This window comes from Mesocricetus auratus, unplaced genomic scaffold, assembly GCF_017639785.1.
Source record: "Mesocricetus auratus isolate SY011 unplaced genomic scaffold, BCM_Maur_2.0 Super-Scaffold_4256, whole genome shotgun sequence".
Taxonomy (NCBI): domain Eukaryota; kingdom Metazoa; phylum Chordata; class Mammalia; order Rodentia; family Cricetidae; genus Mesocricetus; species Mesocricetus auratus.
This window is the reverse complement of record NW_024429182.1, coordinates 126,469,690-126,494,262: the sequence shown is the minus strand read 5'-3', so window position 1 is coordinate 126,494,262 and position 24,573 is coordinate 126,469,690. Positions and strand designations below refer to the sequence as shown.

Here is a 24,573-nt window from a genome sequence, read left to right as displayed (position 1 = left end):
GCTTTTCAGGTCTTGCTGGTGTTGGATCCCTGGATTCTGGTGGGGTCGTGTTGGTGTTTCTATTGCTGAGTGATCTCTTATTCTGTCTTCTTCCCATCTCTTCTTCCAGTGGGTGCTGGTGGGGGCTTTCTGTCTCCACTGGTCTCCTTCTTTACTGCAGCTGAAGCTGAAGCTGGCCTCGCTGGGGTTGGGGTCTTGGAGGGGCTGATCTCTTTCCTGTGTGGGTGGCTCTTCTGAAGCTGGGCTCGCTGGGTTGGGGTCTTGGAGGAGCTGATCTCTTTCCTGTGTGGGCGGCTCTTCTGGAAGCCGGGAGCGGCCCCGAAGATGGAGGGGGATGGGTGATGGGCGGGTGGTCCCAGCCAGAGACCCAATCTCACCTGAAGCTGGGCTCGCTGGGTTGGGGTCTTGGAGGAGCTGATCTCTTTCCTGTGTGGGCGGCTCTTCTGGAAGCCGGGAGCGGCCCCGAAGATGGAGGGGGATGGGTGATGGGCGGGTGGTCCCAGCCAGAGACCCAATCTCACCTGAAGCTGGGCTCGCTGGGTTGGGGTCTTGGAGGAGCTGATCTCTTTCCTGTGTGGGCGGCTCTTCTGGAAGCCGGGAGCGGCCCCGAAGATGGAGGGGGATGGGTGATGGGCGGGTGGTCCCTGCCAGAGACCCAATCTCACCTGAAGCTGGGCTCGCTGGGTTGGGGTCTTGGAGGAGCTGATCTCTTTCCTGTGTGGGCGGCTCTTCTGGAAGCCGGGAGCGGCCCCGAAGATGGAGGGGGATGGGTGATGGGCGGGTGGTCCCAGCCGGGGACCCAATCTCACCTGAAGCTGGGCTCGCTGGGTTGGGGTCTTGGAGGAGCTGATCTCTTTCCTGTGTGGGCGGCTCTTCTGGAAGCCGGGAGCGGCCCCGAAGATGGAGGGGGATGGGTGGTGGGCGGGTGGTCCCAGCCAGAGACCCAATCTCACCTGAAGCTGGACTCGCTGGGTTGGGGTCTTGGGGAGCTGATCTCTTTCCTGTGTGGGCGGCTCTTCTGGAAGCCGGGAGCGGCCCCGAAGATGGAGGGGGATGGGTGATGGGCGGGTGGTCCCAGCCAGAGACCCAATCTCACCTGAAGCTGGGCTCGCTGGGTTGGGGTCTTGGAGGAGCTGATCTCTTTCCTGTGTGGGCGGCTCTTCTGGAAGCCGGGAGCGGCCCCGAAGATGGAGGGGATGGGTGATGGGCGGGTGGTCCCAGCCAGAGACCCAATCTCACCTGAAGCTGGGCTCGCTGGGTTGGGGTCTTGGAGGAGCTGATCTCTTTCCTGTGTGGGCGGCTCTTCTGGAAGCCGGGAGCGGCCCCGAAGATGGAGGGGGATGGGTGATGGGCGGGTGGTCCCAGCCAGAGACCCAATCTCACCTGAAGCTGGGCTCGCTGGGTTGGGGTCTTGGAGGAGCTGATCTCTTTCCTGTGTGGGCGGCTCTTCTGGAAGCCGGGAGCGGCCCCGAAGATGGAGGGGGATGGGTGATGGGCGGGTGGTCCCAGCCAGAGACCCAATCTCACCTGAAGCTGGGCTCGCTGGGTTGGGGTCTTGGAGGAGCTGATCTCTTTCCTGTGTGGGCGGCTCTTCTGGAAGCCGGGAGCGGCCCCGAAGATGGAGGGGGATGGGTGATGGGCGGGTGGTCCCTGCCAGAGACCCAATCTCCTTATTTAACTTTTAAAGGTCTGACTGTATTGTGATCTGCTGAACTGCCTAGTAGATTCACATTTTTCATCATTGGCCTTCACCTTCTGTAATGAATTCTGAAGCTGAAATTCCATCTGTCACTTTAGAGGATACAGCATCTCATCTCTGAATTGAAATCAAGTTCTACAGTACAAGTACCACGTCATCATCAGCAATGTGGAAAGGTAAACTGTCCTTGCATTCAGAAGAACCTAGGAATTGCACCTACAATGGTTTTACAAAAAGGGGTGGTGGTTTGTGGTTCTCAGCAAGGCTATAGCGGTCAGGTAACAGTTCATTTGGAGTCAGTGACACTCTCTCTTTTTGTCGTCTCTGTGACTCAGGCCTACTTTTCATCTGTCTCTCCTCCCTACCACTGCCACCCCAGCACTGCAACATTCCTTGTTACTCTATTTAAATCTAAGAAGAAAACCACACTCGGGTTTCTGAAGAGCTGCATGTGGCTAAGGAAGCCTGGGGTTGGAATGTGGCCCTGTAATCCCCTCGTGGGGTGGAGAGGAAACAAACCCAGGGAGGGCTCCAAATGCCACCAACACCCCTTCCAGCTAAATTTTGCATTTCGTGTTCTTGCTTTAAAATCTCTACTGGCTACACATCTGAGAAGGCTTAAGAACATAATTTATTCCATATAAGGTTCCCAGTAATTTATGCTCACTAAATTGGCAACATAGGAAGAATTTTTTCATTGACTACTATGGAAGATTATTAAAGGTGATCTTGCACAAGTAAAGACTGCTTGGGCAGCTTTACTGTTCACATAAGTAAATTGCCTGGCATCTTAGATTTTAAATGAAAATCATTTTTAACTTTGGAGTTTATAAATTGATAATGTCGTTTTTTTAACAATTGTCCCTTCATACACAACCCTTCTCTACGTAGTGTAGCTCAGGGATATACTTCATCTTCCCCAGACAGAGTAAACACAAGAAAATCTTCTCTCTGTAACTCCCTCTATTTCTGCAGGTTTTTTTCAATTTCAGATTTATACCAAGATAATAGCTTAGTGCCCTGCAATGCTTGCTTTCTGACAGGTAAATATTAACTATTTGTTCTCAGCTTTGCCTTTCTCAGCAAGAGACAGAATTAGTACCAGCTACTTCTTTGTTTTGTCTTTAGATGAAAAACAGATTGGATCTATACGTACAAGGTCAAACCTATGCTTGCAAAGTAGGGACTTGGCTCCATTATTTAAACAGGAAATCCCAAACATTTAGGTATTTATAGTTGATACTCAATGATTAATGAATCTTTTAATTTCCCTCCTGATTTTTGCATCCAGTAAATATAATAAAAGATTGAAGAATATTATTTGCAATTATTTTATAAATAAAGTCACAGAGCTTCCTTCCCTGCTGTTTATTAGGACTTCTTGCATTGAAAATACCAAACAGACAAATTTGTTGAAAAAAATTTTATTTGGATTCCTAGTAGTAGGCATTCGTGTGAGAACAGATTTCTCCAAGCTGGTAGGGAAAAAAAAAACAAAAACAAAACTATACCGGCTATTGTGCTTGCCAGCTTTGTATGACTATAACACATACCTGAGATAATCAACTTATAAAGACAAAAGGTTAATAGGGTTCACAATTTTACAGATTCCGATCTATCAGTGGAAGGCAGTACACCAGGGTGGGAGCATATTGGCAGAACATATCCCAAGGCTGTGGAGGAAGATACCTGAGAGGAGGATTGAGGCCAGCATTCCCCTTGGGGGGATGCCCAAGTGATGTAAGACTTTCCACTAAATTCCATCTTCTACTGTTGCAACAGGATGTGTCATATTGAAGAACTTTGGAGGACAGACAAGATACGACAGGAAGTTCATATGAGAATCATAAAAGCAAAGTCAGCCTATGCTATACAGCATGGGCAGAGCAGCCAGAACACTAGAGAGTTAAAACATGATCTGGGTGTGTATCTGTGTCATCTACTCCCATCTACATCTCTTGGAACAGGTTTTTATAGAACCACAGTGTGATGTTGACAGCCAAAGTTTGTCCTGTCCTGTGAGTCTCATAATTTTGCCTATCTTTGAGTCATGTGAAAGTGGCTAGGTATTTGTACATTTCCTCAACCATTCAGATACCCAGACATCATCAAATATCTGAGAGATTATTATTAGTACTAACACAGCCTTTCCAACTCAAAGCAAACAAAAGCCAGAAACTTTTTTATTGAAAATTTTAATTGTTCCCTAGAGCTGTGAACACCAGAAGGCACACTATACAAAAATGTGTTCCTCTTTGCTCATGAAGCCCTTTGCAGCTTGAATTCTTCCTTTCTGTTTTTCTTTTTCTTTTTTTTAAAGACAGGGTTTCTCTGTATAGCTTTTGGAGTCTGTCCTGGAGCTCACTCTGTAGACCAGGCTGGCCTCAAACTCATAGAGATCTGACTGCCTCTGCCTCTGCCTCCTGAGTGATGGGATTAAAGGCATGTGCCACCACTGCCTGGATCTAACTTGAATTCTTAAAAGATAATTCATATGAGAGATGGGGCAGTATGAGGAATTTTTAAAGAAGGAATATGTCTAAAAAAAGAATAGGACAATGTCTCACCATTAAACCAGTGGGAATTTGAAATTACTCCAGGCCAGACAGCCAGCACAATAGCTAAAACATAAGGTAGAATTTAGAGGTAACTGATCATGTTTTGTTTTAATTTAATGCTTTTCTCCATACTTGTCTCTGAGTTCTAATTGATGCCTGCTTTGGAAGTTGTTAACAGGGCAGCATTTTAAAAGAAAGGCATTAAGGCCTCTTAGGTACATGGATCTTCCCTTGCATGGACCTTGCCCTCTGCCCAAGATACTGGCCATAAGATGTTAGCTCTCAGGAATCCAGGTTATTCCCATTTTTCAGGTCATTCAAAAAAGGAAGCTGTCTGGGAAAAAAAAAGATGTCGTCTTCTCTTACTGCTTAACTCAACTAAGAAAGTATCTTTAGAGTTGCCAATGCTATACATAAAGATATAGATAATTAGTCAAAGGTCAGGTTTTAGTCCTGTGAGGTTTTACAATGGCTTTAAGTTATAGAAATACCAGTGTGAGGAACATGGTTGAGTACTAACATCAAGCTCAGACATCACTCAAGCAACAAATAAGAAAGCATTGATTGGAAACCTCTTGATCGGTCTTTTTTACACTTGAGTTTCTTGAAACTAAGTATCCTAGGTCAAGTTTGAGTGCACAGTTCACTATCTATACCAGAGTCTTGCTTTCCATCATGCTGGTCCCACCATAAATAATAAACCATTTGACAATGACTATTTTATGCAATCATAATTAAACATCCCAAATAGCAAACATAAAAAGATATTCAGATGCTCCCACCATCATTACATAAATTAAAAACCAATATTCTTCAACATGCATCATTCATTCATTCAGAATATACTGAGCTTTAATTATGAGCCTGGCACGATGCCAGGATCTGGATACAAAAGTGAAATCAGCCAGACTTCCAGCCTCTGAGGAGCTTCCAGCCCTGAGGGAGAGACCCATTGAGAACTAACCAAAACAGCTTGCTTCATCTGTTCTGGTGGAGGCCTGGACTCTGAGGAGGAAGCCAAAAGTACCAACATTTTTGCCACCCATGCAAAGTTAGCAGTACCTTCTGGAAGGGTTGTTTTTGGATACCATTCCTCCTGTACTAACCTGCTCTGCTGCTTCTACAATTGTGTCTAGTTTACTGTGTTCTCTCTGCCTTAATCTTGCATATCAATGTCCAAGACACAGGGAACTGAATTGATCCCATCTAAATTTGACTGAAATAGGAACTTCCACTTCTAGGTTACCATTTTAGTTCTTCTCCACTCAAAAAACAACAGAGAGAAGACAATGTGACACAGAACTGTGTGGAAATTTGTAGTTTCTTTAAGGAAGTTGCAGTGATCTAAAGAACAGTGATTTTGATCATCCCCAGAGGAAGTAGAACATGGATGACCCCTGCCTTTGCTCTGTGCTTCCCAGCAGCAGGACTGTCTCTGGTTTCCTTGTCTGTGGTCTGTCCCTACGACCCACAACTTCTGAGTCCCAAGTAAAAAACACCTCTAACATGTAGCTTTTCTGCAGGTAGTTGTCCCTGGCAAAAGCTAGGAACTTTTCTTTCAAGTGTCTAAAGTTCTGCCATTAGCTATCAAAGTGCATGTTTTCTTGCCTCTCTTTCTTGCATCATGATGGACATCTCTTACCAATTCAATAAATACATAAATGTGCAAGTGAGCATGTTCTCATGAAAAGCAATAAGATAATCATCTTTTCTCCACTACTAAACTCTCACCCTCTCAGCCCCAGTCACATTTTACATCACCTCTAAATCTCCAAATTCAGGGTAGACTTGAAATATAATTAAGTAGGTAATTTTATCTTGAGTTTTAATATTTTCCTGAGACATCCTGACCTTGACTCACTGTTCAGTGGATGAGTAATACAGGCAAGGGAGGTTCTTTTCTACAACTTGGAGTTTTAAATACTATCTCATTTTGTCTTTTTGAATCAATAAAATAGTAACAAGACACACTGAGATTTCTTTCACAATCACATTTATAAGCAAAGATAGATGATGCACTAATGCTGCAAAGGAAGGAACCAAATTTGATTCTGAATCACTCATGTCCTTGGTCTGAGTTATCCCTTGTGTTTGGTTGAACATGTCCATTCAGTTTGCTTCCAGTGCCATCACTGATTAGCCAAAAAGGTCAATAGTAGGAGACCGGAACTGTCCCAAGTTGTGGAACCAAAGTTTGAAATTTCATCTGGCACCTCAGAATGTAGAATAAGCTTGGGGCTGACTCTCCAGTGGACAAGGTATTGACTGCCTAGCAGATTTTTGGTATCCATGTACATTCTGCTCCTCAAGAATCATTTCTCAAGCAAAGACTATGTGTGCAAAAGCTTCCTACTCATGAAGAATAAGCAAAGACTCTTCTTGCAGAGGAAAAAATGCCCCCGATCAGAATGTAACACAAAAATAAATAAAACCAAACAATTTCCTGAAAGTTTGTGAAGACCTGTGCAAGTGGGAATATACCTAAGGTGAAAAAGATATCTTCATTAAAAAAAAAAAGAGTCAAGAAACAGTAAGGCCAAGGTGGCACCTACATTTAATCCCAGAACTCTCGAGGTAGAGACAGAGGCAGGCAGATCTCTGTGAGTTCAAGGCCAGCCTGGTCTATAGAGTGAGTTCCAGGACAGTTAGGGCTGTTACACAGAGAAGCCCACCCCACCAAAAAAATTAAGAAACTATGAAGATGGAATTATAGAACAGAAACTAAAAAAAATGTCTTTGCAAGTAGGCATTCACTGGGCTCAATAAAAAATGACAAATGTTGTAGTACTGATTTTACCAACAGAAACTTTGAGGTCACATGACATTGTTGCAAACCTTGTCTCTGCCACTGACCTTGAGTATGTCACTTTATCCTTCTGAACTTCTCTGTCTATATCTACTATATATAAATATAGCAATTCACTGTGTCACATGCTTCTGAAAGAGATAAATTAAAAAGAGCACTGAATGAAATCAGAACATGTTTTTTGTCATACACCCAAGAGGTTTTGCAGAAAACAGGCAACAAATGATGGGTAAGGTCTTGATCATAAAGACTGTGAGATACAGCTAAAATCAACCTCACACTGTCTACTTGCTTACAAATGTTGGTTCTCCTAAAATTACTATAAGCACATAATAGAGGTAGATTAAGAGCAAGATGTGGGAAGATGCCTGTTACTATTTGTTCCTCCATCAGCAGACAGGAACTGCTAACATAAATGGGCATTTCTGTGGCCTGCTCTAAGAGCACACATGTGGTCTCATGCAGAGTGTGACAGTTACTTAGGACAAGTATTGTTCTCTTTGTATTTCCTTCAGTATTGTGCCCATCACTACCGAGCATATGCTATAGTATACTTGATGTTCTGGTATTGTGGATCACATTGCTTTACTGTCTTCCAACCAGTATTACTTCCCCATTCTCTTACAAATGTAATGTTCAACTGATGTGCTCTCACAAAGGGATCATTGTAGACTTCTTGAAAAACATCACAACCCCTAGCTCATCTCTAAAACATGAAAAAGAATGCAGTCACAGTGGTCATGGAGGGCTCTCTATTGTCTGTCTACTACTTTACAGTTGAGCAGTCAAGATGTCAAAGACCTTCCTAGGGGCCCTGCAGTGTAACATAAATCTCTAGATATGGGCACTCTTCTGTCCCCAGAGAGACTCATCCCATAGTATCTGAGAGAATTGAGTTATCTCCTGAACCAGTCTGAGGCTAAAGTTGGTTGCTGGCATGGTCAACATGGCTGTACCTGGGGTTAGCTTCATTCTAGATGGTTGGTTCAGCTTGATATAGGGTTGTTTATCTCCTTATACCCATATTCCTAACAATAATGAGAGAGAGAGAGATTAAGAGAGAAGAGAGAGGCAATTTATGACCTGTGTGTGGCTGAGAATAAATAATGCATTTGGCCTGGAGATGCAGCTCAATGGTAGAGTACTTCCTTTGCATGCATGAAGCCCTGAGTTCAATTCCTAGTAGAGCAGAGAGAAATCATATGAGTCTGTGGGTGTATCTCTGTGGGTGACAGAGTGCTTGCCTAGCCATTGCAAAGCCTTGGGTTTGAGTGCCCTCTATGCCAGTGCACGATATACAATCAGGCTTAGTGGTACAAGTTTGTATTCCCAGGATTTACGAGGTAGAGGCAAAGGAGGTCAGAAATTCAAGGTTCTCATGAGCTACCTAGCAAGTTTGAAGCCAGCCTGAGCTACTTGAGACCTTATCTCACACAAAAGAAAAGGGGTGGGATGAGAAGGAGAAGGAAGGAAAGGAAGAAAAGAAAGGAGAGGACAGAGGGAAGATGCTTAGCTGTACAGGACTCAGAATTGTATTCGGCTTTCCTCCTTTCTGTTCTTTCCAACCAAATCCTTGCAGTTTGGGGTAATGTTTTTCATCATGAACTTTACACTGTAATACTGTGAAAACTGCCACAGCCAAGCCTGGAGATGTGAATGTCAAAACTGTAAGGATATAGGTTATATCAGGATCGGTGGCAGGGGTGGGCAGGGACCAGTGCAGTGAAACCAGAGCAGGGGGCAAAACCTCCCTAGCTCGCTGCTGTCCTTAAACTGGGAGTCTTGGAGCTGCCTGACTACAGAGCCCTGCAACTGGATCTTCCTTGGGTCCTTGAGGTGCTTCGGAGCCCCTGTTCCCTTGAGTGCCTCCCTATACTTGCAAGGAAACCTAGAAAGGCAGATGCAGATTTTGCAGGTCTTGAGAATGCAGAGGAAGTGCAAATCAAATATCCTTGGACTCCCTGCAGAAGGTAGGACCTGGTTTCTCACCAGAATTCATCCTTACCACAGCTCCCAGGCCAGCTCGGAGCCAGAGCCCCAGTATTCCAGCCTTGCAGGCATCCTGACCATCTCCAACTCCATCTCATCCAGTTCTTATCTGGATTCTGGAGTATGGTGGTGACAACTCACTCGCTCCACCTCCAGAACATACCAGACGATGTAAAGAAAGGCTGTCAACTTGCCCCTGGGTGGGTGGGAAGAGGAATGAGGTAGTTGTATAGCAATCAATGCTCTCTGAGAGGTACACCCTCACTTTTTGGGATGCCTTCCAGAGCAATGGACCTATAGTCTCTGAAGAGGACAGCTGAAGAGCTCCCAGCAAAGAGGGTCAAATGGAGACCCACACACTGGTCTGTGGAAGGGGACTAAAATCTGCCATGGTTCTCACCACCCACCCCACCCCCGTGCCTGCGCGCTGTGGCAGCTCCAATCTTGCCCACTGAGTATTTCCAAGACAGAAATCCTTTCCCCACACCTAATCAGGTACTTGAGGTCCAGTACCTGGACTAGAAAGTGTTTTTGTAGGGGTAAGATGGAAGATGATTAAGCCGGTTTGTACCCTCCTTTGGTTGGCCCAAATCACACACTGAACACTCTCGCAGGAAGCCTCCCAGGGCCCACTTGCTGCCTTTTCCTGGAGCCTACCAAACTGGCCCTGCAAACCCTGTTGAGGGAGTAGGGTGGACAGGTATATGTACAGCTATGAGGCCAGTGAGCCCAAAACTACACTGAGGTTGGAGGACTCTGATGGGCCATCAAGAGGGGAAAAAAGATCTAACGTGTGTTTCGTGCCTGGAAAACTCTACACTGCCAAGAGTGGGGGAGTTGTGAAGAGTGAGGGGCGGCCGGAAAGGTGTTGGTCTTTCCTGTCAGAGGGCACACAGGAGAAGTCAGGAGTGAGGAAGAGTATGAGAGGTGAGGAAGGACTGGGTGGGGCGTGCGGTGGGGGCATGCGCACTGGACGTTGAGAATCAAGGTGGTCACTCTGGTTCCTGGCATAAGTGGGAAGTAGAGTCTGGGAGGTGGATCCAGAGAGGGGTGGAGGGTACTGGACGAAGTAAACAATTCAGTTCCACACTGGGCGGTGGGATGGGGGCTGGGGGCGTCTCTGGCCCCAACCATGCTGCAGTCAACCTTATTTCCTGGGGCCACCAGAGGACAGACAGGGCAGAACGGTGTGGAACTCTGCAGAAGATAGCTCCTGAGTGCCGGTTAAACCGAGAAGTGAAGGCAAAAGCCTAGGGATGTGGAACTCCTACCAAAAATCATAATCCCTAGCCCCCACCCCCACCCCCGCTGTCTGACATTTCACATGTCACATCTGCCACTTCTGTAGTTGAGCTTTGGACTCCAGAGAGTTTGTGGAGAAACAGCAAGAACAGGGACTCGGGCTCAGCATGAATTCTCCTGGGGCTCCAGGCTGGGTCTAAAAGCGGTGCTCCATCCCCAGTAGGGCAGCTCTGCCTGGAGTGTGGCCTGCCACTCCGGCAGGGGCACAGGCAGCCTCAGGCCGCAAACACAACTTTTTTTTGATAGGCATTGCTGTCCCCTGAAAGGTGTTATAACAGCAATTCAATTACAGTAAATGGCGCGCATCGTCCGCACAGCTGGGAAGTCGGTAACTAACTGCGACTGAATCCAGACGCATCACCTTTCCCCGGTCCCTTCCCCTGATTCCTTCGGCTGAGCCCCCGCCCCTTTTTTTCCCACTCGATTGTAAAGGCAGCTAGGCCATGGGTTAATTAACCCCAAAGCGCTTAAACTATCTGGACAAAACGCGCTGAGAAATTAGCACGAAGTCCTAAAAACTGGACATAGAACCTGAAAGGTCTCCGAAAGTTTTCCCTGTTTTCTTCCTTGCCTCCGCGGTGGCAGTAGAGCGATTATTCTCATCCGTGGCAGAGTTGCCTGGGGTGACCACGGAAGCTGCTCTGAACGCACTCAGGATTGAGAACTGATGGCGTTTCCAATCGGGAAATAGTGTCCTCTACCCAGCCAGCATGGTCTGCAGGCGGCTAGGGAAGGGTCCCATTGGCTCCTATTCTGTCTCCAGATCTAGACTGACTGCAGATTACAGGCACCCTGAACACTTGCAAGAGCCAAGGCTCATGCCTCCCGTACTAAATTTTGAGCCATGATTAAGTCGGTTTGTACCCTGCATGAAAAGTATCAACTAAAAGGAAGCAGAGGGAGGGGGCTGGAGGAGGAAGAGGCGCAGTCAGCCACAGCAAGCTTTTAAGTGAGGGGTAAAATTAGCATTCTTTGAAGTTGAAAGCAGATTTTCTTTAGTAGATGCTATACCCATCCACTCACCCACCAATAAATAAATAGATATATAAATAAATGAACAAGAAAAAAGGCGTTGCCTGGAGTTTTGGGTCTCTTTATACCTTTTTTAAAAAAAATAACGTTTTAGGAATGCCAGGATGGTCACTCGGGGGTCCTGGCATGTTGTCCCCCATTCGGCAGGACAATTCACGCCTGCGGTGGCAGAAGCTTTCCTGGGCGAGGCATGATGGAGGTTCAAGTGGTTTGGGAATATTCTCACCCAGCGTGCGGCTACGCCCGCCTAGGATTTCAGTGTTTGCTTTTGCGGAGGGCACCGGTTTGGGTGAGGCCAGGCCAAAACTGCAGTCTCTGGTGCCCTTTTCTTAGTTCTCCACTTGAGCCGCCTCAGGTCTTGCTGTGGGCTGCGCCCTTCTCTGGCAGTCAGCTTATTGAGACGATGAGTTGGGTGTGCTCTGGGTCTCTTGATTGGGAACCACTGGTCCAAGCCTGAGAGTTTGAGTCCCTAATGGGCCTGGAGTGCAGAGCTCTGCTCCGCCTTCGTTCTGCCCCAAAGGCAACAGGGTAGCCGGTCTGCGCACTGTTTCAGGCTTTTGGGATGCTTGCGGCTTTCTCTGCTTTAAAATCTAGCTACCGTGTTTCATCCAAAGCTCGGGGCAGCCTCTGTGTATGCTCCTTCCCTAAGCTCTTGTTTGTTTGTTGTTTATTCAGTATTTTTTTAAAAAGAGAGAATGTAACAGTGGGGGAAGGGTTACCCTGAGCTGGTAGTGGTTTTTAAAAAAGAAAAAGATCTGTTAACTATCATGAGAGGTCGCCGGCTGCCTGTGATCCGGGGTTGCTGCCCTCGAGGGTCTTTGCGCTAGAGTGCTTGGTTAAGAAGTTGCCGAAGGGACATTCTGCGCCAGTCCTTGGCAAGGTCCAGATTGCATGGTTTCAGCCCTGTTCTGTGAACAAAGTGGGTCGCCTACAAGATCTCTACATTAAGGTGTTTTGTCGTTGTGGTTAAGGAGAAACACTGCCAAGGTGCCTCCATGACCTTCTCATTCTGCATAGAATCTCAGCCACCTGCAGGTATCAGAAGACCTCTGGGGTTCTGGGTCGCCCTAGGACAGCAGAACCTATGCCATTCTCCCTGGAACTCCGTCTTCTTAAGCTAGTTGGCGGTACAGTCTAGGATCGGTCAGGAGTTTCCTTTTTAGTTCTCCCCATTCCCTCAAGTTCTTGCTTCCTGCTCATTTTCTCTCTCAGACACCCATCCAGGACTCTAGAAGTCCTTTCAAATCCATGCACAAAAGCCTTCTTTTAAAGCCCAGTTAGATGCCATCATCCTTCCCAGCGGGAGAAAAGGGGATGCTGGGAGTCTTTAAGGTGGTCCTTCTCTGCACTACACACCTTCCCGGTTCTTTGCGTCTCTGTTCAAGTATTTTAACTATTTTAGCGACATGCTTGAGTTTCTTTCAATTCCTCCGCTGCTCCCACACATATCCTCTGCCTTCAAAATTCCCAGAAGAGGAAGTTTGCTGGCTCAAGTGGGCAACTTGAGTGACTTTGGTGGATTCTGGGTGTGGACTGTGGTCAGGGACCAAGTTCTGTTCGTTCTGCTTAGTGGAAGTCTGTCCAGCTTATCAGTCACCCCATAGAGTTTAGCCTGGCACCCCAACCCTGGAGTGTCTGACTTCCCCAGAACAAGATTCAAATCTTCAAAGTGAATCTAGGAACGCGAACAGAGCAGTCCCCACATTTTCCCCTTTTTAACCCACCTATGAAACTATTACATTATTAATGGCTTGAGTCCACAAGCCCAAAAACCAAGAGACCTTTTTTGTTATGGGCATTCCGCTCCACACTTCTAACACGTAATATATGCACTGCAGGAGCACACTCAGAAATCTCACTTCTACTGGTCTTGGTTTGGGGGTTAAGAAGACAAATCTAATTGACACCATTCCCCCCAAAAAAATAGCCTGTTCGTTTCCCTGAGAAAACCAGGGCAAGTTAAAACAGTCACAGCAATGTTGAATTCGTTCCTTTTTCTGCTCCTGAAGTTGCTCAATCATACACAAGTCACCCCCTTTTTCATTTTTGCTTCTTTGTGGTTGATTTTGTTCCCAAGGCAATGTCTCAGTGCTCCCCTGACTGCCCAGACCTTTTGCTTCTCATTTCGGGGTTTCTTAGATTATTCTGTTCTTGGCTAAGTCATCTTATCAGGTTCTTTTATTGTTTTCCCTCTGCTGGACCAATCACAGGGACGGTTGATTTATTTGAACCAGGAAGTTCTTCTAGTTCGGGGAGAGGGGTTAAAAAAAAAATAAGGCAGCCAGGACAATCTTTTAGGGATTGAAGGTGTGTGTGTGTGTCCTGTCCGTGTGCATGTGCCTGTGTCTGTGCCTGTGTTTAAGTGTATATTCATGCAATGCTCATAGACATGACTATGTATGGAGTTGATAATGTGGATGCTAGTCTTGGAGTGTAAACTGAATGAGAAATCATTCCAGTGTGGGGAAACAAGCAAGCCTAATCATTTAGGAGTTAGTCGTTAGGTATAAAAACCAAAATTCTTTTGAGCTTCCTTCATTTGCTGGGAATGAACCATCAACTCTTTCTCTCTCATTCTCTCTCTCTTTCTCTCTTTCTTTCTCTCTCTCTCTCTCTCTCTCTCTCTCTCACACACACACACACACACACACACACACACACATACACACACACACACATTGGAAATAAAAACCTAAATTCTTTTTATCCTAAAAGGAAGTTCTGAGACTAGGATGCAGTTGCAGTTTTGCCTTTCTTTTCTGATGACTCTGTCATCCACAGGATCATAGCCATGTCAGGGTATCTGTCTAGAAAAAGAGAGAGAGGGAGGGGGGCAAAGAGAGATAGGGAGGGAGGGAGAACGCTAGTGAGAGAAACCCTACAGCCATGGCCATCTTTGCATCAAAATTTTCCAGACCTCTATTTTTGATTGTGATCCCACTGATCTGAGTTTGAAATGCGAGCGCAGTGAAGCCCCTAAGCCTTCAATCCTGTGAAATTTTCAAAAGATCTCTAGAAGCAATCTCAGGCTGCCTGACCCCTGACAGGCACCGATCTCTTTATTCCTCCGGCTGCCAGCACTTCATTTGTTGGAATATCTTTCAGATTTGCACCTCCAGATGACAAACCTGGGTGTTTATTATGTGAACATGAATCGGAAGTCTCCAAGCCCTTACAGAAGCACCATCTTAAACATAATATTTAATTTCTCAGCCTAAGCGCTGGCTTCTTTATTTGCTTTTCATTAGCTTAAATATTTTTCCAGGTCTCCCCATGTGTCACTTTGATATTTAGATGATTCACTTTTTTAATCATCATTTTCCCTTTGGAAAAAAAAAGTGTACTGTCTCCAGTGTCTGCCTCGATCCTACAACATCACAGAGCTGTGGTCAGCCAGGAAGCATGGCCTGACATCTAGCCCTGGGAAGGCAGATACATCTCCAAGCAGGGTGGGGGCCACTTCCACACCAGGAAAAAAAATCTTGTTTTTAACCAACAGTCAGTGCTGGCTGTGGACACCCATGTCATTCCACTTTATTTTTCTCCTGGCCTTTTAGATTCCTTTTGTTATTATTTAAAACAAAACAAAACCTCAGGTGGCCTGGAAGGAGCAGGGGAAACTTCCTTGCACCAAGCATGCCCAGTGTGATGCCAATACCTCCTTGAGTGTGTCCCGTTTAAAATGTCTGTCCAAATCCATGATTCCTGCCTTGGACATTCATTCCTGCCCTGCCATTCTTTGGAACTAGAGAGCACTAGGAGGAAAGGCGATGGGTGTATTTCCTGAGATAGAACTGCTGTATTTAAATACCCTCTGCCAAATAAATATTCCACCCACAAGGCATTGAGGTGGAGACATGGGACACCCTTGTCCTAGTTTCGGCCTCTGACAGGAGTTTTAGAGGCCAACAGGTCGCCCCAGTGAATGAGTTGAGACAGAGGTGAAACTGCACCCGTCCAGACTCCTGGCATGAATCACCAATATGAAGGAGTCCCAGGTCCAGAGAAGGTGGGCTGACACCCCTTTTACGTGTTTGGATGCCGTGTTGCTATGATTAACTTATTAAACATCCTGGTAATTATTTTAATTTGACTGGAAAAATCCTTTGGGCAGAGACATCACACACACATCACACACACCCATAAAACCTGTGTTAAAACAAATGTTACTTTCCTCTCTCTGTACATAGGCCCTCCCTTTTTGAAATAGACCAGAGGAACTGCCATTAGATCGAATGGCAAGTCTTTATGGAAAGTGTTTTGCATAATTACATACCAAAGCCAGAACAGTCACCTCCACATTTTATGGGTCACAAACCATCGACAATTGCCACATTATTGTCCACGGAACCTTCGTCCCTTCATTGATGGAGCAGACTCCAGTGCCTAATCTAGAACAGGAGAGGATGAAAATCTCTTCGAATAAGAACCCAAGAAGATTATGTCCTCAGTGACGCCGTGTTTACATATAGTTATAAAGTTCAGAGAACCGATGAGGAGAGGAAAGGAAATCGGACTAGGCCTGCTTAAGTACATGCATCCGTCTAATATAGATAGTGCATCAAAAGAAGAGGCTGAATACCTCTCCCCTTTCAGTTACGACCCCTTTTCTACCTTTGTGATGCTGTAATTAAGATATTCTTATTTAGACAGACAGCTTCTCTGGTAACTGAATAATATTAGCCCCTTTGATGTCAAACTTTTGACAGTTATCATACCAGCACTGGGCAATTTAGCACAAATGCCCTCCTCAAAAATAAAAAATAAAAAGAAAAGAAAAAAGAAAGACATCCCCAATGTCTTTGAAGAAATCTAATAAGTGTGATCCTTATCACCAAATTATTTAAATCGCCACCGACAGGCCGCCCAGATATGAATTACATTCGGTTATACATAATAAAGCTGAATTTGGGTTTTAGTTCATAGCTGCTGCGGTACTGGGGTGGAAGACTCCCAACTACATCTTTCCTCGTCTGAATCCCTAAGTAGTTGCTCTGGGAGAAAGCACCGAAGGTTTACTAGGCCAGGGCAGAGATGCGGCAGGGATGGAAGCTAGCGAGCACAGAGCTCAGCGCCCTTTCCTCAGCTCCGGGGAGTAGGGCAGGACCAGACACCCCGGCTAGGGATGAAATGTTGTTGCTTTTGTAGCTTGGTCGCCAAATTTGGAATTTGCCAGATGGCGGGATTATCTTCGTGTCTGTTTGTGTGTGTGTGTGTGTGTGTGTGTGTGTGTGCGTGTGTACGTGTGCGCGCGCGCGTGTGTGTTGCACGCGCACGGGTGAGGAGTGGAGAACAGAGAGTGGAGACACAAAGTCCCGAGACTGCTCCGGCTCCTTTAAAATGTTCACTTGTTTTCCCTCAACTGTATCTCTGAGCACTGCCACCGCCTGAACCCTCACCGGAGCCTTTGGCATCTCGGAACGGCCTCGCCGGCACAAACACCAGCGCCACCCGGGTTCCTTGGCTGGACCTGAAGCCCAGTGCCCAGATGCAAAGAGCAACGAGCTGGGGGGGGGGGGTGAACGAGCCTCCAGGAGAGAAGAGTGGGTGGGTAGAGGAGCTGTTGGGAAGGGTAGCAAAGTGGGCGGGTTGGGAGGGGTGGGACTGGGACGGTGGCACCTGGAAGGCATTGTCCTTGCAAGAGACACCTGTCAATCTCTGCTCAGGGGTCCTGGGGCCGGGGGCAGGGAGGCCGCCTTTCTGCTTGGTGATGTCATCTGGGAGTCTCTTCCCTGAGGAAGGTGGGAATGGCTCCGAGGGGCGCAGAGCCCAAAGGTCTTAGAAGCGAGGGGGAGGAAAAGGGAAAATAAACAGAAGTAGCTCTCGCGGCTGGCAATTTACATGGAAATCAATAATCCAACTTTAATGTTATTTTTAATCTTGCCTGACAGTCTCGCCTTTTCACTGGGGGAGGAGGGATAGGGTTACAGCAGCCCATCCTTCAACCCACACAGTCGCTGGGGAAGTCTTGTTATCTCAAATCCCGACGTAACTGACCCTCCCCCCCAGCCCCAGCCCCAGCCCCCCTCTTTTTCTGCTGGTTGTTCCAAACGCAGCCTTCAGGCTTGAGAAGGAAACACTTGGGGATGAGTTTTGAAAGTCTTCCGATACTGCACAGGGTGAAGGGGGGAGTTAATTAACGCCAGGCTTGCTCAGCGAGTGGGAGAGGGGGCCTCGGCGTGGGTGGGCGGGCCAGGTCGAACGCAGAGGTGCGCGCAGTGCGGGAGGCGCGGGATCTGGAGGCCCGGCAGGCCTTTGCTAGCAGTAGGTGATCGAAGGTGGCTAGGGTAGGGGACGCTGAGATGCCCCCAAGGAGTCTCCCAGTTAATCCTGGGGAATTCTGATCTCCCACCTACTGAGCCCCCGCTCCCAACCCACCGTGTGCTACAGAACTCTCATTCTTTTCGGCCAGAGCTAATTAGCAGCCTGCCAGCGGCCTGATTTATGGAAACGCTCGGGCGGGCGGAGACGCACCGCTCGCAGAGCTCTGGCTGCCTCCGGGCGGAACCGAGGAGGAGTCTCCACCGACCTCCTCCGACGAATTTCCCTCCTCCCTGCCTGGGAAAAAAAATGGAAGTTGCAGTTTCACTGTTTCGACCTGGCTGGTCAGGGAGCTTCCCCTCTCACTTGGTTATCTTAGCCTGGGAGCAGGGATGTCTAGGTTCCTGCGGGGAAGGAGATGACTGTGGCCCAGCAACAGCCCCTTGCAAGTGCTGGAGCCGCTGGATTCCAGCTCCAGCTGCCTCAAGGTTAGGCTGAAAGAGTTGGAGCCTTCCTAGCCGGGATTGAACCTCCGCTGACATCCCTAATGAAGGGACATCAGCTTTGAAGGCTCTGGAGTCGCTGGGGGGAGGTTCAAATCAGGTCTCCAGGCAGGAGGAGATAGAGATGCAGAGGGTCAGACCCAAAAGCCTAGGTGTTTATCTGGATCCTCCATGAAGGATGCGATCCTTTCCGCTTTCTTGTGGTTTCTTTTAGGTGTCGTCCTCCAATGAGATCCACTCTTCGGTCCAAGCGAGTGTCCAGCGAAAGGCCAGCACTAGAACCGCTTAGCCAGGCATTTACCCTAAGACACAGCTCAGTCTGATGTCTGCCCTTCCAGGGCTGTTGTGGGTGACCCAGGAGAAAGGCGGCCCGGCGCGCAGTTCTCCCTGTCAGCCGCGGACCCCAGCAACGAGGGAGGGGAGGAAAGCGGCGGCGGTGAAGGACAGAGAGGAATCTCAGCATGGACCTGTTGCTAGCGCTCAGGAAGCCATTCTGCACTTCAGGATGGCACTGGTTGCCAGTGTTTCTCCAAGACTATGGGAGAGACAAGACCGCGAGAACATCTGTACCCCCCGCAGCATTTGGAGGGGAAAAGACAAGCCCAGAAGTCAGAAGCTGGGGCACCCTCTCTGACTCAGGGCTGAACTAAAAAACGGGGGGCAGCATAGGTGGGAAGCGTGGACAGAGCAGGAGTTCATGGCAAGAAGACAGTCCCCATCCCTTCAGCTTATTTCTCTCTCAACGCATCACCCCAGGCCTCGCTATGACTGAGATGAAAGTTGTGGGGAACTGGTATTAAAACACCACAGCGTTTTGCCTTTTTAGAAGTCATCATTGGGGAACATCACTGCTTCCCTCGAACCTGCAGACACCTGTAGGCCCTCAGTGCCCGCTTTTTCTTGTAAAGACCAGCCAGTGTAATAGAGAAAATTTAGTTACAGTTACACACACATACACACACACACACACACACACACACACAGGGAGGGAGGACCCACAACCACCATTTCCCAAGGAAGTCTTCCAAACCCTGACAGACAGTGGGGCTGGATGGGAGCTCTCCTCTCTAATGTGACATTCAGTCCCTTGAGTGATGGCCTCTCTGAATTCCCCACTGTCCTAGGGCCTGTCATCAGGCTGGCCTGGACACATTAAAGTAGCCTAAACCCGCCACTGGTATTCAAGTACAAGTGGCCACACAGGCTCACCAACATGTCCCCCCTTTGGGTCTTTGTGGCACTTGACTCCCCACGCACACCCCATTGCCACTCTCGCTGAGTCCAGTCGCTGACAGGCCAATGCAGCACAGCAAATGCTGGAGGTTAGGGGCCCAAATAACAGTCCCTATTTGTCTTTTTCCAAGTTGATTTATAGCAATCGACAGGTTAAAGGCTCATCTGACTTCATTACTTTTAAAAGCTGTCTGTTTCACAACTGTCACCTTTCATCACTTAGCACAAATAAATACTTGAAGAAATGAATTGGAAGAGACTTTCAGATCATGTTTATAATTCTCGGTAGGCCGTTAACATTCCTAATGACCTGACCCTCTGAGTTTCTTTAGACTCCTAAACTGGGTTTTAAAAAACAAATCCCACCATTTCTACTTCAGAACTTACAGAAAAGTGAATGAGTTGGGGGGGGGCTGGAAGTAGCACAGCTAGGACCCAAGCTTCAACCCTTGTAAGTTTCCTGGCGGCCTAATGGCTACAAGGAAGGGCACGGAAGAAGGGGCACTTCATGAGTCAGGGGACCCAGCAGAACCAGTAGCTGACAAGAGGGTCTCAGACCAAGAGGACAAATTCTGCATGCTTGTCGGTCCTCCAAGCAGGGTTGCAAAACCACGGTGACACTCCCATAATACAGAAGTGCTGCTCAGCTAGATTACCGCCATTATTATCTCTATCATAGTTTTCAAAGTGGTCTAAGTGAGCGCAGGACGTTTTCCGTCCCTCCTCTTTAACTTGCAGCTTCTGAGCTGGAGCCCCGGGAAATGCAAAAGCGATGTGGAAACGAAACTGCCTGGATTGAAATTCGATTGCTACCATCTACCATTTATTCGGTGTTCATTCTCTCTCTCTCTCTCTCTCTCTCTCTCTCTCTCTCTCTCTCTCTCTCTCTCTCTCTCCCCTCACTAATAAGGGTACAAGGAATAACGAAAGGAGGGAAGAAAACGTACAAAAAAAGAGGGAGAGACGGGAAGAAACTGACAATAAAGAGAAAAGGAAACCCAGAAGGAAAAAAAAAAAAGACCTAGCTTGGGGAACAAAATGCGGTGCACCAGATTCCCATGTTCTTCTTATTCCTCCTCCCCCTTCTCATCCTTCGCCTTTCTTTTTCTTTTGACGGGGTTGGGGGTGTGGGGGAGGCTGAGGCCAAAGAAGCAGCTTGAGGTGGGCGGATGGGGAGGAAACCTTGCTGAGTGCAGTTGGGGACTATGACTCTGCAGCGAGTCGGCCCAGTTCTCTCTGCAGTATCTCCGAGCCACTGGAGTCCCACCAAGAATTAGAACTTTGCAGATTCCAGGAAAGACCCAACGCAGAGCATGACCCGGTCTTGGCGGGTTTGCCCACTCTGTTGCCATCACCTTGTCGCCCCTAGTTGTGACCTCGGGTCTTCTGTTACCCTCGTAGGCCACTAGGCCTAGGAGGGTCTGAGCACCCTTGGACTCCGCTTGGAAGGTTTGGGAACTCTGCGTTTACATCATCGCTCGGGGAAGGCCGCTTTCCAGAGCGAACGCTACGAAGCTGCTCGGCTGCTAAAACCCGGGCGCAGTGCAGTGCCCTGGAGCGCCACCTCGCTTCGGAAACTGGAATGACGCAGCCAAGCCTTCCACTCTCTGGCAGCCTAACTTGATCTTCTACACCCGTAGTTTTTCCTTTATTAACATCTCCAAAGAAGCCAAAAAGCCTAGGCCTCCTTCCCCATAGGCAAAAATAGATAGATAGATAGATAGATAGATAGATAGATAGATAGATAGATAGATAGATAGATAGATAGATAGATATCATCTGTGACCCACATAGCTCAAAGTAACTGCACAATGGAAGAAAATACAGAAGCATCATTTCATGAAACAAGGGTAGTCACCTAAGCTGTAAAGCTACTTTCAGAGAAAAGATAAAATAAATGAGACATGTTGGCAGGGGGCCACCAGCTCGGGCTGCAGTGTGTTTTGAGTCATTCAGCTGTGGTCAATGCAAATGTCCCCCTTGAAGCGGGTGCCTATGAAGTTATAACCTCGCAATTATGATTTCCACAGAAATCCATTCATTCTGACCCGTGGGGTATCAGAGAGGCTCTGCCAGGCCAGTGTCTGCCCCATTGGAGTCTAGTTCCTATCCGTTTCCAGCCTTACAAAACAAAAAGTTGCCAAATGCAGTCCTTAGCATGCCCACCTTTCAACCAACGAGAGTAGCAACTGCCAGAAATTCTGAATTACACAACATTATTTTCCTCCAACGCGCAACTGGTTATTTGCCTTCTTTTCAACCAGTTGGTCAGTTAAGATGTTTATTCACCTTTAAATATACCCACTGGACTAGATTGTAAAATATACAGAAAATTAACTGGAGGATGTGCTATGGTGAGTCTTTGTTTCATTTTCTTTTTCATCCCAGTCATCCCAGAGCCAAGTGTGATAAGAAACAAGGTATTTTCCACTGTGGAGTGTCTTGCTTATGGCCCAGTGAAGAGCTGTGTGGTCCATTTGTTTTGAAAGAGACATGGAGTTTCCATCTAACATAATTTTTACTTATTTGTTTAACCCCTTTCTAAGTTTCTCTCTCTCTCTCTCTCTCTCTCTCTCTCTCTCTCTCTGTGTGTGTGTGTGTGTGTGTGTGTGTGTGTGTGTGTGTGTGTGTGTAGAGTGTTCAATAAATTCCTCGGGTGAAATGAAATTATTTCACTGGGGACACTGGGTGGAGGGAGAAAAAGAAGGTGGTGGCATACAAGCCCCTCTATTTTTCTGCCTGAGCAAACCAAACTTAGAGAGCCTTTTATGAAACTTTGCACTTCTCAGAGTTGGTAGCCTGGTCCCTGGGCAGCCAGGCAGGAGATAGAGTGAGTGCCTTGCCTCTCTGCTCCACAGGGCAGATTAGAAGGCTCTTAGGGTTCCCGCTCAGAAATTATAGGGCTCAGCTGGGAAAATAGGCAGTTTAGTTTTCTGGCCGGCTTGTCCCTTTTCCACTAGGTTAAAACAGGTTCCTGAGAGACCATACTAGAGAGGTCTCAGATTCCTAGCGGGAATCAACGGGGTCCCTCAAGGGGCCAGCTGCAGAGGGGTGGCCAGATTCTTAGAAGTTCCCTGGCTTTGAGGTGAGAATGCTAACTTGTGGAGAAGGCTACTGACAGATTCTAGGAGCTAAGTGGCAATTCCAGAGTGGGCCCTAGCATCATCCACTGAGGAGTGGCAATAAGGAGCAGAGACAAAAAAAGAGAAAGGAGAAAGTCACCGGAGAAGAATGCACTTCAAGCATTTGGAGGAGGTTCTAAATTGGAAACTTTTCTCTCTGTCCTGTTCTCTCCGATTCTTTCTCTTTCACCATCAACCCCCATCTCATATTCTTATTTTCTGAGATCCCCCCCCACAACACACACACAGAATAAAGCCTGCGGATGAAAAATTATTTTCTTGCTATTACCCTTCCTGCCGCAAGATGCGGTGCAAGAGTTAGTGTTACAACGATGCCACAATGTTTCACCGACGCAAAACATGCAGCCAGAGGGTGTTGCTAATGACTCCTGGATTGGAGTGAGCCTGCGACTAGGAGAAGGAGGAGGGGGAGACGCAGAACTACGCAGGAGAGGGACATTTTTCATTAAAGAACCGGGTGGGGGCGAATCAAGTCTAATAATCTCATCAGTATTTCTGATCTCAAGGTTCTCTCTGCTTAAACGTGTGAGCTAGAGAGAATTCAGTATCCTTTTAAGCACCGCTTTTTTGCCATATTAATAACAATTATGTTTACAGTTACGTGAAGAGCTCTCCTTTGGGAAGGATCAAACATCAGAAATCGCTTAATACTGGATTCAAGGCTACTCCAATACCCAGGCCCTTTGAAGGCTGTGGGGGCCTGGTCATCGTTAACCCAGGGGTCTATGGGGTCTATGCAACGCATGGCAGCCAAAGAAACTCAAGTCTCGCCTCCCTATTAGGTCACACAAATGAACAAACGCTTGTGGTGAAGTGGTGGGAACCAGGATGGCCCATCCAGGCCATAGAACAGCCCACAGGTGCAGCAGCTAGCGGTTGCTGGCCTGGCCAGGGCTTAGATCTTGACGAAATGTCCGACCAGCCTCGGGACTCCCCTGTGCCCTCCCTTGGGACCAGCTATATAAGGGTGCATGAGGTTTCGAGGTTCCTACCGTGGCCCAGGCTGGTCCCACCGCCCTTCAGTCTGCTTCTGCACCCCGGGGCACACGAGGAGGGCATCCCCTCGGGCTGCGGCCCTTTGAACCAGGGATCCCTTGGCTCCCTTCCGGATGCGCAGAACTCGCTGGAGGCCCGGCAGCCGGAGCGGAGTGTGGGTGGCGGGTGGGGTTGAAGGGGAGCGGGGGAGGCGGGAGGGGACAGAGGGGCGGAGGCAGGAGCGGGGCGTTAAGCCTGGAAGCTTGGCTGTTTACCCAAACGATTTTCTTTTCAGGCCGGAGACGCCAATGAGACAAGATCAAACTGCCCTCCAAGCAGTGCGTGTGGGGCGGCGTGAGTGTGTGTGTGTCCCCTTTGCAAGAGGGGCTTTGTGAATGGGGGCTCCAGCACTCGGGCTTGAAGGGATGAGAGGCATCCCGGCCACCAGCGCCTCCTCCCGGGGGCTGTGAAAAGCCTGGTGTGTAGCGTGCCGCAGTGCTGGGAAGGGTAGCCCAAAGAGACTGAGCAAAGAGAACTACAGGAACAAGCTCTAGAGAGCTAGGGCCCGAATCCTTAAAGATCTAGACAGAAAACCCACGGTCATGTGTGGGCATAGGGGTAAAATACAATCCCCATCCTTCTTCCAACCCGCTGATTTTTCGATCCAACTAAAGTCTACATCCAGGGACCTGGACCATTGGTTTCTTCCTGACTGCCTTTCTCCAGATCTATTGCCTGAAAATTAGGGCAAGGTTTCCGCGATTAAGTTACAACGCAGGTCGTGCACCGCCAGCTCTAAGCCTGGGTTCTTTGCACCACAAAATGGTTAAAGATCAGTAGGGCAAAGGCTGTCTGTATTAACAAAATTTGTGATTTTTTTAAAGGAACCTAGACCAAAGAATATCCATTAACTGGGCAAAAAGTAAGAAAGTGGGAAGAGGGGAGGAGCGGGTGAACCGGGTTAAGTTTGAGCCCAGCGCAGATGGTGACTGTTCTCCTGGATGTGGCTCCTCCTGAAGCTGCCCCAGGAGCTACATGGGCTGAAAGGTCGATTGAAATAATAATAGAGTTA

At 47.7% G+C, this 24,573-nt stretch overlaps 1 long non-coding RNA gene across 1 annotated transcript in view; it reads right to left on the bottom strand.

Moving 5' to 3' along the window:
- Positions 1-23,694, bottom strand: part of LOC106022296 — a 57,112-nt gene extending 33,418 nt beyond the window's left edge. Inside the window, exon 1 of the long non-coding RNA XR_001197315.3 lies at positions 23,519-23,694. This is a non-coding gene — a long non-coding RNA (uncharacterized LOC106022296). The remainder of the gene's footprint in view (positions 1-23,518) is intronic.
- Positions 23,695-24,573: the final 879 nt, after the last annotated feature.